Raw genomic sequence first — 13939 nt, 5'->3', positions numbered from 1 at the left:
TGTTCTTTTTTCAATGAAAATGTTCTCAGAGGGGAGCTGTACAATTTTTTCGACAGAGGGTCTTTGGTGTTTGCTTCTGCTTCTTTTAAAACTACAAGTTTGGAAAATGTCACAGGAGAAACATCTGACTTGATCATAGTTTGGTGAAATTAAGTGGAAACTGACTGGAGTACGATTTGTTGGCAGAGTTTGTTTAAATACTGACTCGCCACATGCTGTTTAAATTCTAGTCATTTTGTATTGCGCTTGATCAGCTTTGGGTAGATATACAGACTTTAAAACTCTATTTGAACACACACACACACACACACACACACACACTTTCACATTGGGATGCTTTTAAATGTGTATTAGGCAAGATTAGACAAAACATGCTAAGATTAGGTCTCGAATGGTTTCGTAAGTTGGTTCAGCAGTGGAATGATTTTTTTTCTCCCATCCCTCCAATTCCCACCCATGTACACACACCTCCACCTCCACGGTCTGTGGGACCCGTAGACATCGACTAGAGTGAACATTAGCAAGCATTGTCATTAGTATTAGCATGACATTACTGTCAATCATTAACATGTTCAAATGGTTTACACTGATTAACTGATTTGATTTACACTAACACAACTGTCAGGGCTGCTGTTACAGAAAATGAATCCCTCCCTGTGACTAATATGATTCGATTTCAACAGCACTGTGGTATGAGTTTCTAACACACAGCAGGCTTGTAGATTCTACACGTTTTCTTTCTCAGTCAGAACAATTGTTGATCCTGTAAAATACCTCATCGTTATAGCCGTTTCATGCCAGCAGGCCTAGTGAATGTGTAAAACTGTAATATATTTCAGAACAAATGTGACTTAACCACAGACAAGGCCTAAAATCCCCCAGTGATTTAATTATATCAGCTGAATGGAGGCTGCCAAGTTAATTATAATGATGATAATTGTTTATCTTTTCAAACATTTCAAATATAGCTTGGTGAGAAAAAAACATAAAACAAAACAGATGTTCAAGGCAGGCATAAAGTCAAATACTCAGACAGTTTTTTGTTTATTGTCTTTGTGAAAAAATGTCTTACAGTGTAAGAGGGAGAGTAGCGATATCCTTTAGAGAAGGTTCAGACCAAGACCTACAATATAGGGATGTTTGTGTGTGACAGATTGGAAGTGAAAGTAAAAAAAAGAGAGGGAACACAGATTAAAAAAACAAAGCAAGGTAAACATGAGATTAACATAAAACAAAATGAAGAGAATCTGCCAACGCAGAACTGAATTAGAGTGACTATAATGAATTAAACTATGAATACATAAAACTAAAGCTCAACTAATCTAAAAACATACAGTGGATATAAAAAGTCTACACACCTCTGTTAAAACTGCATGTAAAAAAAAGAAAGAAAAAAAAACAAACAAACAAAAAACAACCCAAGTTAAAGTATGTCAGATCTTTTTTAAGTCCCTTGCCAGACTCATAAGAATACTAAACCTTTTTTTTCCTGAAGGCCTTACAGAACTCTTTAGATCTTGGCATGATGACACCACACACCTCAATAACAAAGGGAACACCAGACACTAGATATGAGAGGGGTATAAATAAGACAGGTTCCACCTGCACTCCCTAAGCAGGTTCTAATCACTGGCATCTTGAACACCTGATTCTAATTTTATGGATTTGAAGGTGTGATAAATGTAGGGGTGTACTTACTTTTTCCACGTGACTGATCTGTACATGCACAAAATGTACACTTTATGTGTCATTTGATAGAGTGTATCAGCTTTATTAATAGGCACTGTTTCAAAGAGCATCAAATGTTTGCTTGTCCAAATATGTCAAAAAAGACTATATTAGGCAGCAAGCGAACAGTCAGTTCTTGAAGTTGAAGTACACACACACACACAGTATCTTTGAACCATCGTTCCAGATTTTCAAGCTCACTATTTATAAGAATCCAATGATAGTTCACAGTATAAAAAGAAGAAAAAAAAGAAAAGAAAGAAAAAAGGTGTCACTCCAAGAAAAATGTAAAGACCACATTATATTTCATAATGTAGAACACATTAATTTCCAAAATGACAGAATGGGGACATTGATAAGGCTTTTGCTTCATACTTTCAAAAGCTGACAATGAAAAAGATAGTAAACATAAATAGTGAATGGATCAAATACTTTTGAAATAAATGAAGAGTAAAAAAGGTTCCCTGAGAGAAATACAGATAATACAAGGGATAAAAAAAATTGGAAATACTGCTGGGTCATTCTTCCTCCTGAATAAATATGAAATCTACCCTTTCCGATAGCAGCCTGTGGCAGGAGGATAAAATCTGTATACATTCAAGTGAACCTGCTTTACTGCTTTGGGGAAAGACATCATGTTTTTCAGAAGCAGCAAATTAGTGGTCCTAGAATCACCTCACCTCTTATCACCTGAAATGTCACAATGATTAAATACATGCTGGAATCATGAAAATATATTTTAAAAAAGGGTGGAAAAGTAAAACTAGCAATAAAGTGATAAATTCAAAGGAGTAAGCTATTTTTAATGTATTGCTGACTACTTACAGGCTTTTCTAAACCTGCAGCAGCAGAAAAATGTGTGAAAAGATGAATGTGGACTCCTCAAAAAGTCTTTAGGAGCTTTTGTGATGACTAATAAAGATGAAGGATTGAAAGAGAAAGTTTTTGCTGAGACAAAATGGAGCAGTGCCTCATCCTGGCAGTAGTGGACTTTCTAGAGCCAAAAGTCTTTTTAATAAAATATCAAGACAGACATCAACTGAAGATCCATTGGCATATGATTGAGTATAACAGGTACATTATAAAAACTATCAGAATTTGATCTTTTTAGTTTTTAGCTCGCTCGCTAATTCAGTGCTAAGCCATGGCCACATTTTCAACTAGCTACCAAGCTTGCTAACTTTGGCTATTTTAGTTCCTGAAAAAGTAGAAAATGAGTGTATGATGCAGTTAAAATTTCCCAAATAATTATTAATTTGGCATCAAAGATATGACATATATGAATATGAATATATGTCATTTTAGAGTAATAGTGAAATGTGCACTAGTCAAAGGGATGTGCTTCGCATTGCTGGTGTTATGATTACCACACAAGATGCAAGGTACCATATGGAAAGCAATTTTTTATTATAATTTTTTCCCCTCGATTTTCTTTTGTTAATTTGTCATGACCAATTCCTACCCATCAGGCAGCTCTCCCTTATCACATGACACTCCTGTCAGGCAGTTGAAAAGATGACTGCATCTTTTCAACTGCTGCTCATGCAACCCAGAGGAAAGTGCTATCCGCTCCCTCTGCGTGCATAAGCTCACAGATGCCCATGATTGGTTAGTATTGTTAGTGCTGTGATTGGTAGGGGAGAAAGAGTATGCCACCCCTCCCTCCCTGAGACCACAGCCAATTTTGCTCTCTTGGGCTCCCAACCATGGATGGCTGAGGTATAATCGGGATTTGATCTCCTGATCTCCAGATGATAGGTTGTGCCACTCAGGAGCCCGTTGAAAGACAAATTGAGCAAAGAAATTCTGATAATTAATAAGAGAAGAAGCGATCTTTTTTTATATAGATTATTAGACGAACAAGTGCACAGCTATTCTTTATTCTAGGTTGAAATATCTCAGATGTTAACAGCAACAAGTTCCTTTTAGCCCCCACAGAGAGCTTTTAGCATCCTATTATATGGCCTGAACTTGCTATTAATCACCAAAAACAGATGCACACACTAATGGCACCAGGCAGTCTTGAAGCTAAATGGTGTAAGACTCAGATGAAGTAGGGAATATAGCAGGGTTATATAAAGGCCATGGAGTAAAACATAGAGTATTATTATACACCATTTCCCAACATCATTATACTTGATAAATCAGCATTTCAACAGCAGAACATTCTAATGTTTTCCAAAATCCAGCTTACTCAAATGGTATGTTAAACTATTCCTTTCCAATTCCCAGAGCGCAAAATATACAGGGAGAGAATTTGCATGCCATTTTTTTCAGTACTACAAGAACAAAGGTTTCCAAATAACAACAATGCTAAAACCCTAAGGGTGTATTTAAGATACTTTAGGAGTTTTATGTAAACTCCTAGCTAAACTCCGAGCTAATCCAGGGTTTAGCATGGAATTCTTCACCAGTTCATGTCTAGGATTTATGATCCCTAAAGGAAAGCTGATCTTCCCTCTTCTGTAGAACTCTGCATTAAAGCAGTTAATCGATGGCAATGGAATCAATAGTAATGTTAATATGATGGACAATAGAGACCTAATGAGGTTTTAACATGGTGTCCCAACCTGTCTACATAATTTACAGCCATTGAATGCAAGAGGAGAAAATCTTGGATTCACCAACTTAAACAGTGACTCACTGAACAAGAGAGGAGGAGAAAATCTCAGCCATGACCGCAGAGTCACTGACTCAAGGAGTGGAGACCAAGCTGAATACACATTATTCAGGTCAGGTGAACGCGGTGGCGTGCGCAGACCTCCTCTGAAAAAAAATTATTACTTCAGTTAACGTAACCAAATGTATTTCTTTCTTTCTGTTCTTCTTTTTTTTTTTTAATTTTGAATGTAATTATTTTATGAAATAAATCACCTGTATTTAAAGCAGTACTTGTCTGTCTGTTGCGTTTTTAAATACTGTTATATTTTAAACATTTTAATGAGAGGGATGCTGCCTTTGGCTGCATCAAAGAGTTCCTTATGCTTTTTTTCTTTTTATCCTTTCTTTCCTTGGCATTCTCTGAAAAGACGCTCTGTGCCACTAACAATAATAATAAAAAAAATGAAATATTATATAAATATATTTTTTCCGTTTGTTATGTATTCTATTTGTATCAACGTCTTTTCATAGAATGCCAAGGAAAGAAAGGATAAAATGAAAAAAAAAAAAAAGAATTCTTTGATGTAGCCAAAGGCAGCATCCCTCTCATTAAAATGTTTTAAAAATATAAAAATATTTAAAAACACAACAGACAGATGAGAACTGCTTTAAATACAGGTGATTTATTTCATGAATAATTACATTTAAAATCTGGGGGGAAAAAAAAAAAAAAACAGAAATAAAAAAAATAAGGGCAGGGGCTTTTCCCTATTTTTTCTCTGCAAAGTGAGATCAATTCCATCAAAACCATCAATTTAGGTCCCATTTGGCAGCAACAAGATTCCAACAACACTTGAGGCTCAGGTGCATCATTTTGTGTGTTGACAATCTCAAAAATCCTCCTCACTCTTCATGGGATTAATATTTTCCTGCACAGCAGTCCTGGTCATTCATTCAGTAAGGAGTTTATTGTGGTTAGGATTGCAGTGGACCCAGAACCTAAACCAGGAGCACTGGGTGCAAGGCTGGAATATACCCTAATTCACACACTCATTTAAACCTATAGGGAAATTTAAAGTAGCCAGTCCACCTACCAGTGTATCCTTTTCACTGGTGGAAGGACACCAGAGAACCCGGATGGAACCCAACTTGAACATAAGAACATCTGAATCTCCACACAGACACTGTTCCATTTCTTTTAACCTTTCAAAAAAAAATGTTTACATCTTGGTCATGACTGAAAAGATTCACTGACTCAAGTGAATCATTTTAAATTATGATCATTGCAATGGTGTTTTTAACTATTCATGAATTTTCCTATATTGTTGGATTTGTGAAGGTCAACAGCTATTTATCTATATCCCCACTGTGGTGCATCACCAAGATTGAGGATTTTCTTTTTGGTGGAGAAAAAGTAAGCAGTTCCTCCAGCTATTTGAATGGGAAAATAGGTCTGGTCCCTAAAGCCTACTTTTATTCTTGTGTCGATATAAAAGTGGGAAGTGGACTTCTCTCAGCATAAGAAGAGATTTCCATTGGTACCTGTTTATAAAGTCTCTATATATCAACTCTCCTACTTTGAAAGGTCAGTGCTTCTAATACAATGCAGACAATTTGTATGTAACTCAGGTTCAAGCTGTGCTTGGAAATATGGCTGAAGCCAATCATTGACACAAAAATGCCCTGAAATAAACTTTAGAATGTCTTCAAATCCAATTTAATCAAGTAAATTAGTGTAAATACTGTAAATGAAACAGTAAGTTCATAGGTTTATGTGAAATGTCTCCATACATTTCCATCAAATACTGCATATACACTTGCATGTATATGTGCAGGTAGTAGAGGTGTAACACAATGAGACTATCTGTATCTGTAGCATTTTAGTGCTTCAAGTATCCATATCTGTATTCGGATTTAAACCCAAGTGGGCGAGTCTTAGAGCAATCTTTTTCCCCCCAAGCCCTACTAATATGCCCCCTGGAAACACTAGGAAAAAGCATAGTGGTAGAAATGCCACCACTGTCAAAATGGTCTGCAAGATCCCATTCCAATGCCCAGTAAACTCTTCAGGCCAAAAAAGAACGTCTGCTTACACCCTGGCATGTTTCTCAGTTCAGATTCTCATAAATTATACTACCTTCAAATTAAGAGTGAGTTAATGAGTGAGTGAGACAAGCATATCATATAAGGCAGTTTGTGCACAGGCTCTCCTTTGCTTTACCAGCACTTCTGACAGAGTGGGTATGACCAAAACCAGACTTCAGTGAGAAACAAATGACTAATCAATAGCCATCTCCGCAAGGAGAGATACAGGGCTACAACTCTTCTTCCCCTCTCCTTCCAACTCTCCTGCACTTTGCTACACGACACAGATTTGATTTAAGCCTGACTGGACTTCAAGAAAGGCTTTTATTTGCACTGCAGTTAACATTAACAATGTGTCTTACAGGTTTTCCCAAGTCCTGCTACTTTCCCATGCTTACTGATCAATGATAACAATAAAAGCTCTCTGCTTGACTACCATGATGTTTTGGTAGGTCCACCCTAATATTCCAAATACTCATAGCTACATACCTTTTCTATTAGTTTCCCTGTACATACTTTATGATGAATAATGCATAATAAGTTGATACTTAGGTACACTGTACCTATTGAATTATTTCAGGTTACATGAATAAAAATTTATATGTAAATGTCATTATTGGTTAGGTATCTAAACTGTTTAGTACTGTAACCAACTGTAACCACTACTTTAAAAGTCTTTACACAACAATGCTGCTGAATTCTCAAATCTGTTTAATTTAATAAAATTTCTATAACAGCAGTCTGACAGTGATGCTGGCTATAATTCAAATTGCAGGTTTAATTTTAATGCACCTAACACATTATCATTTCTATACAACCCCTGACAAACATTATGGAATCACCACACTTAAAGGATGTTCACCCAGTGTTTTACTTTGTAGCAAATAAACAAAATACAGATATGACACAAAACAATGTTTGTTAAATAGCTGAACATTCTGGCTTTGTGAAACATACCTCAAACAAATTAAATAAAATTATTTTAATTAATGGCATATATTTTACCAGATCAAGCAGAAGAAAAAAATGGAATCACCTTGTAATTTGCATTTGTAAAACAAATATCAGTCTAAAAATGCACATTTTTCAATGGGAAATCCAACATGGAGTGTAGCAAAAGATGTTGGTTGTTCCCAGTCAGCTGTGTCTAAAATCTGGTGCAAGTATAAACAAAAAGGGAAGGTTATAAAAGGAAAACATACGGGTAGACCAAGGAAGATGTCAAAGCGTCATGATAGAAAACTCAAAGCGATATGCCTCGAAAACAACAAAACAAATGAGTGGAAACAGGAGTCAACGTTTGTGACAGAACTGTAAGAAATCAGCTGAATGAAATGGGATTTAATGGTAAATGGTCTGTACTTATATAGCGAGCGCTTTTACCCAAAGCACTTTACACTGTATCATTCACCTATACACACACACACCAATGGTTGCAGAGCTGCCATGCAAGGCGCTAATTTGCCATCGGGAGCAACTTGGGGGTCAGTGTCTTGCCCAAGGACACTTCGGCATGTGGAGTCACGTGGGTCGGGAATCGAACCGCCAACCCTACGATTAGTGGACAACCCGCTCTACCACCTGAACCACAGCCGCCCATTTACGTATAGAAAAGCCAAACGAAAATCTGCACAAACGCCTAAACAGATGAAAACAATGTTAGAGTGGGCTAAAGAGAAGCAATCATGGAGTGTGGATGATTGGATGAAGGTGATATTCAGTGATGAATCACGAATATGCATTGGCCAAGGAGATGATAATAGAACATTTTTCTGGTGCCGTTCTAATGAAACATATAAAGATGATTGCCTGAGGAAAACAATCAAATTTCCCCACTCAATTATGATATGGTGTCGTACGTCAGATAAAGGAGCAAGGGAGACCTCAGTCAGTGTACAGGTGTACACCTGTAGTAGATTTATAAATTGTGGCAGTAATTTAATTAAGGTTAAAATGATCAGGAATGTGGTTCAGAGATACCAGGTAAACCAAAACTAGGCATCTGAACTGTGTTCAATTACAGAATTCCTCAGGGCATGTTTGGTATCATTTTTATCCATACTTCATATAGATTTTTACAATATATGTTGTAATATGTGCTCTTTCTCCACACACACGTGCACACACACACACACACACACACACACACACACACACACACACACACACAAACATGCTGGCACCCCTGGTTTGCACGGGGGACATTCTTCCTTTTGTTCCCACCTATCCATTCTCAGGAAATTAATTAACATATAGTTTCTAATCAGCTGGGAATCTATCCTGCCATAAAACCTATCGTTTCATTCCCATTTGGTATCTTGGTCACTACACGTTTCAAAGAGGCTCAGGGGTATAAAAGGAAGGTGTAGCTGGTAACATCAAGGGAGGACCTCTTGCCATTAATGCTTTAACATCACGTATCCCATGTCCTTGTCTCAGATCACCATTCTTGTAAGTTTCATTTGTTTCTATTTTATGTATGTCTTCCTTTTTGTTTAATAAACTCATTTGTTATGTCTATCTTTAAATATTCAGTGGTTCTTCCCAAAGAAAGTATGTTGCATTAAAAGTGCATGACTGTATTTCTATGGTTGTTAGAAATAGTTTCCTAAGTTAAAGTTGTCGTATGTTAGACACATTAAAATCGACCTCTGACACGTACGTAGGAAAGGCCTAGGCTTGCACGTCGATATAAACCTCTGAGCTAACATAAATAATTGTTTATTATAGGTTATATAAAAGCCTCTGATGTAGGAACATCTTTTTAATGAAAGATGATCATGAAATTGTTAGACTAAATATAATCAGAACACTGAGATGTTATACTTCCAGCACTAACTAGAAGATGATCTTTTGGAGTCAGATAAATACTTAAATGGAATCAGATATTTAAATCACAAATTAAAACACGCATTCAACCTTCAGCTGCACCTATTTCTGTCTTTGGTCATCGGAGAGCAGTGGGCTAAGTGATCGACGCTTAATATTTCAGCCCTACAACACTTTTCTCGTTTCATCGATTGAAAATAGGTTTGGTGGTGATGAAGTCATTTTTCAGGATGATGATGCATCTTGCCAGAGAGCAAAAAGTGTTAAAGCTTTTCTTCAGGAAAGGCAGATCAGCTCAATGACATGGTCAGCAAACAATCCGGATCTCAATCTGATTGAAAATTTAGAGTGAAAAAAAAAAAAAATTGGCCCATGACAAGGCTCCATCCTTCAAAGATGATCTGTCAACTGCTATTCCAGAAAGTTAGAACCAGTTTGTTGGAGAATATTGTTTTTCATTAGTGAAGTCCATGCGTCAAAGAATTCAGGCTGTCATAAAAGTCTGAGGAGCAGCAAGCAAGTACTAATTGTTTTTTTGTTTTTTTTGTTGAGTGATTCCATAATTTCTTCCTCTACTTGAGTTGGAAAAAAACATGGCATTAATTAAAACAATTCAATCAACCAGTCAATTTATTATTAATAAAGCACTATTAAAAACAACTACCACTGAGCAATGTGCTGTACAATAAAACATAAATTACCATCAAATACAATCAGACAGGCACAAAGTCACTCATGAAACAAAAACAGAGCATATACAGTAAAGCATCACATCAGAAATTGTAGGCCAGATCAAATAGAAATATTTTAGCTTAGATTTAAAAATGGGTAATGTGGGGGCAGTTGTCATTTGAATTGGCAGACTGTTCCAAGGTTCAGGAGCAGGTATGGCGAATGCCTGATCACCCCTAGACTTTAACCTAGACATAAGTTGGAGAGGTATGAGGGTACTAAACCATTTTTAGATTTAAAAACCACCAGTAAGAGCACTTTAAATTCAATTCTATAGTGAACAGGTAGCCAATGTAAAGGCCGTAGAACAGGGGTAATTGAATTTAATTTGTTTGAGGTATGTTTCACAAAGCCAGAATGCTCAGCTATTAAACAAAAATTGTTTTGTGTCATGTCTGTGATTTGTTTATTTACTACGAAGTTAAAAATCCAGGTGAACATCCTCTAAGTGTGGTGATGAAGTAATATTTGCCAGGGGTTTTAGTAACATGTCATGGATATGCCGGAAGGAACTTGAGACTATGGTTCCCAGCAGCCACTGCACCCCACTGCATCACTGTCACATGACCACCTGCACCTGATTCACATTCATGTTAACACTTGTGTGTGTATATATAGTCTTGTCTTGCTTTGCTGTTGTTTCCATTGCTGTGGTTATGGTCTTTGTTTTATGCTTATTCTTAGCTTTAGTGTTTTTGCCACCAGTTCTATAGATGTTGTTTTGCTTGAATTTATATTAAACCTAATCTGCACTTGCATCCATCTCCAAACTCCAAATCATAATAATAAATGCATAAAAAAAAAAAACATGTTATTCAACAAGGAATGATGAATAATAATTGATATAGAGATGCTTTCTGGTCTGAGACATTTATTTAAGAGTCTAGGGTGTCAGCAGTCAGTGTGATCAGTACGTTTTCCGGGACAGAGGATTTTGCTCTTTCCAACATGGCAAGCTGTGATTTTATTTATTTATTTTTTTTCTGTTTTTATTAATTTGATGAGAGAACAAAGAGCAGCTGGTGAGGTTATTACTGTTGTAAGTGATAACAGGAACTTGTTTTGAGGACAGTCCACAACAATACACTCTAAAAAATCTTTGTGTGGAAATGTTTAACATAGGCTACAGCATGTGTTAAATGTACTAATACACTGATTGAGTGAAGGTTCATATCAATACGTTTATCCATAAAACTTTTACTGTACACTAGAAAATGTGTGATAACAGTCCAGTTTACATAACACTAAATGCACCACTGTCTTCCTTAGCTTTGGCTTACTTGTTTGTAATGCCCACTCGACCGTAATTTGGTTACTCAGTTTTTTGGATGTTTTAAATGTCTCCTTTGATCAAAATCTGACGTTTTCATCTTAAATATATGTCTTATTTGAGTCATTTTCTTCAAAGTTTATACATAAACACCACTTTAGCAACTCTAGCAATACATTTCTGAACACCTTCTTGTGTATAAAGAAAGGAGATACCATGTTGACATATTTGTTTATAATGTGGTATATTGGACATTTTCAAAGGGTAAAATAACCCTGGAAATATTAACCCATTTATGAAATAAGATTAACCCAGCATTTTTGTAAAAATTAAACCATCCTTTGGGCTGAAAAACAATGCATTTGCAGGGTTAAAATTAACAACCCAGCTTGATGTGTTAGTTTAGCCCAAAACGTGTTCTGTCCTATATTTTCCCAGCCGTTGGTCTAAAAAATAACCCAATTTGGGTTGTTTTTAACCCAGTGTTTTTATAGAGTGTAAATGTGTTATTTATTCATAAATTAGCAATTGTAATCATTGGCAAATTGCTGTTAATTTCATAATGCATCCCTATTTTCTAAGGAAATCATAGTGTGCTTGATCCCAAACCACAACACTGTAAACTTCACAGTTTCTCAATAACACTTTTGTCAGATAAGTGGACTTAAAACAAGCTGACCAGTGGCTGACTAGGATAGTGCTGCTTTTAATTATCCCAGAACAGATAATGAAGACAATTCACTTCTACATTATCTCCATTATCAGACAACAGACCATAATCCTCAGAATCAGCACTTCCATTAAAAGCTTCCATTGTGCCATGAAAAAAGTGAATGAACAAAGTACATCATTCTCCAGCTAACAGTACAGTAGATACTGGTAGATTGAGTTGGGCACGCTCCACTTCAGCCCTGTGTGTGTGTAATGAGAGAAACTGCTATATCTGTTTTAAATGCCGTTTACTTTAAAAATAAACTTTTATTGCCATACTATCTATGTATACACATACAAAAGGCATACATACAGTAAAACAGTGTGCCAATATCTGGATAAACAAGATGGTAAAAGTATACACAGCTGAGCAAACTGAGCAAGTTACACATGACTGTAAAACATAACAAACCACATCATGTGTAGTTTGTACATGATAACAGTCCTGTGTGGTACAGTCAATTCATAATTCAGTTCAATACTTTAGTTTTTTTTTTACGGTGAGAGCTTTAGACCTTAGTCAGAATGAGCAGGGTGTGGGAAACAGCATTGTGTAGAGGAGAATGCATGCATTTCCACGATTTGCTGGCTTTCGCTCCCTCTCTGAGGCCCTATGCTTAATGCTGCAATTATGCACTGTGCTCATTGGCTCTGAGGGTGTTTGCTTAGTCTGAGCAAAAATCAGGAATGTAAAAGCAACCTATCTTCAGCCAGAGCATTCTCATGATGCACTCACTAATGTCTGGTGGCAGATACTGTCGGTGCAGCCATTTGTGTTATTCCCTTTAATCCTTTGGCTCTCTCATGTGAACACTATTCTACAATTCACATGCATTTTTACATATGAATGAAATTTCTTTATTTACCACATAGGCTTTTTTTTTCAACCACAACATTTTCCATAAAAGATACAGCTATTAGTCAGGAAATTAAGTGTTCTTCTGGAGATTTGAAATGAAAGTCAGTATCCGTTAAGAACGATTATGCTTACATGTTGATCATCTCCTATATTTTTAGGCATGAACCTATTTTGCTTTGTGTGTAATCAGTATTGTGTTATACATGACATGAAAGTCTAAGAACGGTAAAATTTTACACTGTTCGTGTCAGGGAGACGGTTTGGGTTGGATATAAATGCATAAAATGAAAACAGACAGACAATCCAAAAACTCTAGTCAAAACGTAGGCACAGGTCAGGCAATCAAACAATCAAAAACAAACAAACAAAACAAAAAAAACAGAATACAAATGCTTGGTGTGGTGCAAACCAGGAGCTTATAGTCTGTGGGTGATTGGAAACAGTGCTTAATGAGAAGTCCAGTGCACTTAAACATGCAAATTAATCATGTGATGACATTTGAAGTTGGAAATGGAATTGTTGTGGTTTATTCTGGGAGTTTGTAGCGACAACAACAACAACAACAATAATATAGCACTACTGCTACTACTACTACTAATAATAATAATAATAAGCCAATGTATTCATACTATGGACATCATCTTTCACCATAGTTTTAAAAAAAAAATTCTATTGTCCCTAGCTTTAGTATGGATGTAAAATAAGGAAAATATATTTCAGTGTTTTTTCCCCCAGACAGGGGGTCAACATAAACAACATTAACAGCATGCTGCACCAATAAAACATCCCAGATTCAACTCCAACAGGATAAAATTCCTACCTGCTGAGTTAAATTGGATTCAGACGACAGGCTGTCAGAATAATTTATTGCAATTGAAGCCACTGATAATGGGTCTTGTATGTTATCCATCATGCATTTTTATGACTGCACTGTTGCTTGTGAAGGGTCGTTAGCACAAACTGCATCTTTTATTTTTAGCCATGAACACTTGATTACTTGAAGTTACAGGTTTATAAGGTACACAAATCATGTGGCTTATAAACTGGTGTTGATTTTGGCACATTCGTGTGTATTCAAGGTAGATGTGAATGGCTGTGTAATCTTTGTTAACAATAGCAATGGC

The sequence above is a fragment of the Ictalurus furcatus genome, chromosome 17 (genome assembly GCF_023375685.1).
Source record: "Ictalurus furcatus strain D&B chromosome 17, Billie_1.0, whole genome shotgun sequence".
In the NCBI taxonomy this organism is placed as follows: domain Eukaryota; kingdom Metazoa; phylum Chordata; class Actinopteri; order Siluriformes; family Ictaluridae; genus Ictalurus; species Ictalurus furcatus.
Note: the sequence above shows the minus strand (reverse complement) of the source record.